Source organism: Salvelinus alpinus, chromosome 15 (assembly GCF_045679555.1).
Source record: "Salvelinus alpinus chromosome 15, SLU_Salpinus.1, whole genome shotgun sequence".
NCBI classification, from domain to species: Eukaryota; Metazoa; Chordata; class Actinopteri; order Salmoniformes; family Salmonidae; genus Salvelinus; species Salvelinus alpinus.
The window spans coordinates 5520271-5526818 of record NC_092100.1 but is presented as its reverse complement, the minus strand read 5'-3'; positions in this window follow the sequence as shown (position 1 = coordinate 5526818).

Genomic DNA, 6548 nt, shown 5'->3' with positions numbered 1-6548 from the left:
TAGAGGGTGTAATAGGGCTGTAGAGGGTGTAACAGGGCTGTGGAGGGGTGTAACAGGGCTGTAGAGGGTGTAACAGGGCTGTAGAGGATGTAACAGGGCTGTAGAGGGTGTAACAGGGCTGTAGGGGGTGTAACAGGGCTGTGGAGGGGTGTAACAGGGCTGTAGAGGGTGTAACAGGGCTGTAGAGGGTGTAACAGGGCTGTCGAGGGGTGTAACATGACTGTAGAGGGTGTAACAGGGCTGTAGAGGATGTAACAGGGCTGTAGAGGGTGTAACAGGGCTGTAGGGGGTGTAACAGGGCTGTGGAGGGGTGTAACAGGGCTGTAGAGGGTGTAACAGGGCTGTAGAGGGTGTAACAGGGCTGTAGAGGATGTAACAGGGCTGTGGAGGGGTGTAACAGGGCTGTGGAGGGGGGCAACAGGGCTGTGGAGGGGGGTAACAGGGCTGTGGAGGGGTGTAACAGGGCTGTGGAGAGGGGTAACAGGGCTGTAGAGGGTGTAACAGGGCTGTGGAGGGTGTAACAGGGCAGTGGAGGGGTGTAACAGCGCTGTGGAGGGGTGTAACAGGGCTGTAGAGGGTGTAACAGGGCTGTAGAGGGGTGTAACAGGGCTGTAGAGGGTGTAACAGGGCTGTAGAGGGTGTAACTGGGCTGTAGAGGGTGTAACAGGGCTGTAGAGGGGTGTAACCGGGCTGTGGAGGGGTGTAACATGGCTATGGAGGGGTGTAACAGGGCTGTAGAGGGTGTAACAGGGCTGTAGAGGGGTGTAACAGGGCTGTGGAGGGGTGTAACATGGCTATGGAGGGGTGTAACAGGGGTGTAACAGGGCTGTGGAGGGGTGTAACCGGGCTGTGGAGGGTGTAACATGGCTATGGAGGGGTGTAACAGGGCTGTAGAGGGGTGTAACATGGCTATGGAGGGGTGTAACAGGGCTGTGGAGGGGTGTAACATGGCTGTAGAGGGGTGTAACATGGCTGTAGAGGGGTGTAACATGGCTATGGAGGGGTGTAACAGGGCTGTGGAGGGGTGTAACATGGCTGTGGAGGGTGTAACCGGGCTGTGGAGGGGGTAACATGGCTATGGAGGGGTGTAACAGGGCTGTGGAGGGGTGTAACAGGGCTGTAGAGGGTGTAACATGGCTATGGAGGGGTGTAACAGGGCTGTAGAGGGGTGTAACAGGGCTGTGGAGGGGTGTAACATGGCTGTGGAGGGTGTAACAGGGCTGTGGAGGGGGTAACAGGGCTGTGGAGGGGTGTAACAGGGCTGTGGAGGGTGTAACAGGGCTGTGGAGGGGTGTAACAGGGCTGTGGAGGGGGTAACAGGGCTGTGGAGGGCTGTAACAGGGCTGTGGAGGGTGTAACAGGACCGTAGAGGGCTGTTACAGGACTGTGGAGGGATGTAACAGGGCTGTGGAGGGCTGTAACAGTTCTGTGGAGGGCTGTAACAGGGCTGTGGAGGGGTGTAACAGGGCTGTGGAGGGATGTAACAGGACTGTGGAGGGCTGTAACAGGGCTGTGGAGGGCTGTAACAGGGCTGTGGAGGGGTGTAACAGGGCTGTAGAGGGGTGTAACAGGGCTGTAGAGGGTGTAACAGGGCTGTGGAGGGATGTAACAGGGCTGTGGAGGGGTGTAACAGGGCTGTAGAGGGTGTAACAGGGCTGTAGAGGGTGTAACAGGGCTGTGGAGGGATGTAACAGGGCTGTGGAGGGGTGTAACAGGGCTGTGGAGGGGTGTAACAGGACTGTGGAGGGCTGTAACAGGGCTGTGGAGGGGTGTAACAGGGCTGTAGAGGGGTGTAACAGGGCTGTGGAGGGTGTAACAGGACCGTAGAGGGCTGTTACAGGACTGTGGAGGGATGTAACAGGGCTGTGGAGGGTGTAACAGGGCTGTAGAGGGGTGTAACAGGGCTGTAGAGGGGTGTAACAGGGCTGTAGAGGGGTGTAACAGGACTGTAGAGGGGTGTAACATGGATGTGGAGGGGTGTAGTGTTATAGTAGATGTGGTCAGGGTTATAGTAGATGTGGTCAGGGTTATAGTAGATGTGGTCAGGGTTATAGTAGATGTGGTCTATAGTAGATGTAGTCAGGGTTTTAGTAGATGTGGTCTATAGTAGATGTGGTCAGGGTTATAGTAGATGTGGTCAGGGTTATAGTAGATATGGTCAGGGTTATAGTAGATATGGTCTATAGTAGATGTGGTCAGGGTTTTAGTAGATATAGTAGATGTGGTCAGGGTTATAGTAGATGTGGTCAGGGTTATAGTAGATGTGGTCAGGGTTATAGTAGATATGGTCTATAGTAGATATGGTCAGGGTTTTAGTAGATGTGGTCTATAGTAGATGTGGTCAGGGTTATAGTAGATGTGGTCAGGGTTATAGTAGATATGGTCAGGGTTTTAGTAGATGTGGTCTATAGTAGATGTGGTCAGGGTTATAGTAGATGTGGTCAGGGTTATAGTAGATGTGGTCTATAGTAGATGTGGTCAGGGTTTTAGTAGATGTGGTCTATAGTAGATGTGGTCAGGGTTATAGTAGATGTGGTCAGGGTTATAGTAGATGTGGTCAGGGTTATAGTAGATATGGTCTATAGTAGATATGGTCAGGGTTTTAGTAGATGTGGTCTATAGTAGATGTGGTCAGGGTTATAGTAGATGTGGTCAGGGTTATAGTAGATATGGTCAGGGTTTTAGTAGATGTGGTCTATAGTAGATGTGGTCAGGGTTATAGTAGATGTGGTCAGGGTTATAGTAGATGTGGTCTATAGTAGATGTGGTCAAGGTTATAGTAGATGTAGTCAGGGTTTTAGTAGATGTGGTCTATAGTAGATGTGGTCAAGGTTATAGTAGATGTAGTCAGGGTTTTAGTAGATGTGGTCTATAGTAGATGTGGTCAAGGTTATAGTAGATGTAGTCAGGGTTTTAGTAGATGGGGTCTATAGTAGATGTGGTCAAGGTTATAGTAGATGTAGTCAGGGTTTTAGTAGATGTGGTCTATAGTAGATGTGGTCAAGGTTATAGTAGATGTAGTCAGGGTTTTAGTAGATGTGGTCTATAGTAGATGTGGTCAAGGTTATAGTAGATGTAGTCAGGGTTTTAGTAGATGTGGTCTATAGTAGATGTGGTCAAGGTTATAGTAGATGTAGTCAGGGTTTTAGTAGATGGGGTCTATAGTAGACGTGGTCAGGGTTTTAGTAGACGTGGTCAGGGTTTTAGTAGATGTGGTCAGGGTTTTAGTAGATGTGGTCTATAGTAGACGTGGTCAGGGTTTTAGTAGACGTGGTCAGGGTTTTAGTAGATGTGGTCAGGGTTATAGTAGATGTGGTCAGGGTTATAGTAGATGTGGTCAGGGTTATAGTAGATGTGGTCAGGGTTATAGTAGATATGGTCAGGGTTATAGTAGATGTGGTCTATAGTAGATGTGGTCAGGGTTATAGTAGATGTGGTCAGGGTTATAGTAGATATGGTCAGGGTTATAGTAGATGTGGTCTATAGTAGATGTGGTCAGGGTTATAGTAGATGTAGTCAGGGTTTTAGTAGATGTGGTCTATAGTAGATGTGGTCTATAGTAGATGTGGTCTATAGTAGATGTGGTCAGGGTTATAGTAGATGTGGTCAGGGTTATAGTAGATGTGGTCAGGGTTATAGTAGATGTGGTCAGGGTTATAGTAGATATAGTCAGGGTTTTAGTAGATGTGGTCTATAGTAGATGTGGTCAGGGTTATAGTAGATGTGGTCAGGGTTTTAGTAGATGTGGTCAGGGTTAGTCGTGAACACAGCTACGGTATGTATCCCAGGTAGTGCACTGCTTTTGACCAGAGCCCCTATGGGTAGTGCCCTACTTTTGACCATAGCCCTATGGAACCCTATTCCCTATATAGTGCACTACTTTTGACCAGAGCCCTATGGAACCCTATTCCCTATATAGTGCACTACTTTAGACCAGAGCCCTATGGAACCCTATTGTCACGTTCCTGACCTGTTTTCTCTTGTTTTGTATGTCTTTATTGGTCAGGGCGTGAGTGTTGGGTGGGTAGTCTATGTTTTGTATTTCTATGTTGGGTTTTGTGTTCGGCCTGGTATGATTCTCAATTAGAGACAGGTGTGTATCGTTTGTCTCTGATTGAGAGTCATACTAAGGCAGCCAGGGTTTCACTGGGGTTTTATGGGTGTTTGTTCCTGTGTCAGTGTTTGGGCCACACAGGACGGTTGAAGGTTAGTCACGTTTGTTGTTTTGTAGTTTTGTAGTGTCGTGTTTGCTGTTTTCATTAAAAGTATGATTAATCACCAATCCGCATCTTGGTCCGATCCATGCTCCTCCTCGTCTGAGGAGGAGAACAACAATGACTGCCTTTACAGAAACACCCACCAAACCCGGACCAAGCAGCGTAGCAACGGGGAGCAGCAGCGGCCCAGTACACAGGACTACTGGACACAGGAGGAATGGTCTTGGGAGATCATGGACGGAAAAGGACCCTGGGGAAGGGTTGGAGAGAATCGCCGCTCTCGGGAGAAGAAGGAGGCAGCCACAGCCCAGGAGCGGTGGATTGAGGAGGCAGCACGTAAGAGAGGCTGGAAGCCCGAGAGGCTCACCCAAAAATTTCTTGGGGGGGGGGATAAAGGGGAGTGTGGCGAAGCCGGGTTGGATACCTGAGCCAACTCCCCGGGCTTGCCGTGGAGTGAGAGGGCGTCGTACTGGTCAGACACCGTGTTATGCGGTAAAGCGCACGGTGTCCCCAGTGCGCGTGCTTAGCCCAGTGCGGGCTATTCCACCTTGCCGCACTGGGAGGGCTAGGTTGGGCATCGAGCCGGATGCCATGAAGCCGGCCCAACGTATCTGGCCTCCAGTACGTCTCCTCGGGCCGGCGTACATGGCACCAGCCTTACAGGTGGTGTCCCCGGTTCGCCTGCATAGCCCAGTGCGGGCTATTCCACCTCGCCGCACTGGCAGGGCTACGGGGACCATTCAACCTGGTAAGGTTGGGGAGGCTCGGTGCTCAAGAGCACGTGTCCTCCTTCACGGTCCGGTATATCCGGCGCCACCTTCCCACCCCAGCTCAGTACCACCAGTGCCTACACCACGCACCAGGCTTCCAGTGCATCTCCAGAGCCCTGTTCCTCTTCCACGCACTCTCCCTATGGTGCGTGTCTCCAGCCCAGTGCCTCCAGTTCCGGCACCACGCACCAAGCCTCCTGTGCGTCTCCAGAGCCCTGGACGCACTGTTCCTTCTCCCCGCACTCGCCCTGAGGTGCGTGCCCTCAGCCCGGTACCTCCAGTTCCGGTACCACGCACCAGGCCTATAGTGCGTCTCAGCCGGCCAGAGTCTGCCGTCTGCCCAGCGGTGCCTGAACGGCCCGTCTGCCCAGCGGTGCCTGAACTGCCCGTCTGCCCAGCGGCGCCTGAACTGCCCGTCTGCCAAGCGCCATCTGAGCCATCCGTCTCCATAGCGCCATCTGAGCCATCCGTCTCCCCAGCGCCATCTGAGCCATCCGTCTCCCCAGTGCCGTCTGAGCCATCCGTCTCCCCAGTGCCGTCTGAGCCATCCGTCTCCCCAGTGCCGTCTGAGCCATCCGTCTCCCCAGTGCCGTCTGAGCCATCCGTCTGCCCAGTGCCGTCTGAGCCATCCGTCTGTCCCGAGCCATTAGAGCCGCCCGTCTGTCCCGAGCCGTCAGAGCCGATAGTCAGTCAGGAGCCGCTAGAGCCAGTCGTCAGTCAGGATCTGCCAGGGCCGCCAACCAGACAGGATCTGCCAGAGACGCCAACCAGACAGGATCTGCCAGAGACGCCAACCAGACAGGATCTGCCAGAGACGCCAACCAGACAGGATCTGCCAGAGACGCCAACCAGACAGGATCTGCCGGAGCCGTCAGACAGTCATGAGCTGCCCTACAGTCATGAGCTGCCCTACAGTCATGAGCTGCCCTACAGTCATGAGCTGCCCTACAGTCATGAGCTGCCCTACAGTCATGGAGCTGCCAGTCAGTCCGGAGCTGCTGCCCCTTATCCCGGAGCTGCTGCCCCTTATCCCGGAGCTGCTGCCCCTTATCCCGGAGCTGCTGCCCCTTATCCCGGAGCTGCTGCCCCTTATCCCGGAGCTGCTGCCCCTTATCCCGATGCTGCCCCTTTATTTAGGTGGGTTGAGTTGGAGGGTGGTCATTGGGAGGGGGATACGGAAGCGGGGAGTGACTATGGTGGGGTGGGGACCTCGTCCACAGCCAGAGCCGCCACCGTGGACAGACGCCCACCCAGACCCTCCCCTAGACTTTGTGCTGGTGCGCCCGGAGTTCGCACCTTAAGGGGGGGGTTCTGTCACGTTCCTGACCTGTTTTCTCTTGTTTTGTATGTCTTTATTGGTCAGGGCGTGAGTGTTGGGTGGGTAGTCTATGTTTTGTATTTCTATGTTGGGTTTTGTGTTCGGCCTGGTATGATTCTCAATTAGAGACAGGTGTGTATCGTTTGTCTCTGATTGAGAGTCATACTAAGGCAGCCAGGGTTTCACTGGGGTTTTGTGGGTGTTTGTTCCTGTGTCAGTGTTTGGGCCACACAGGACGGTTGA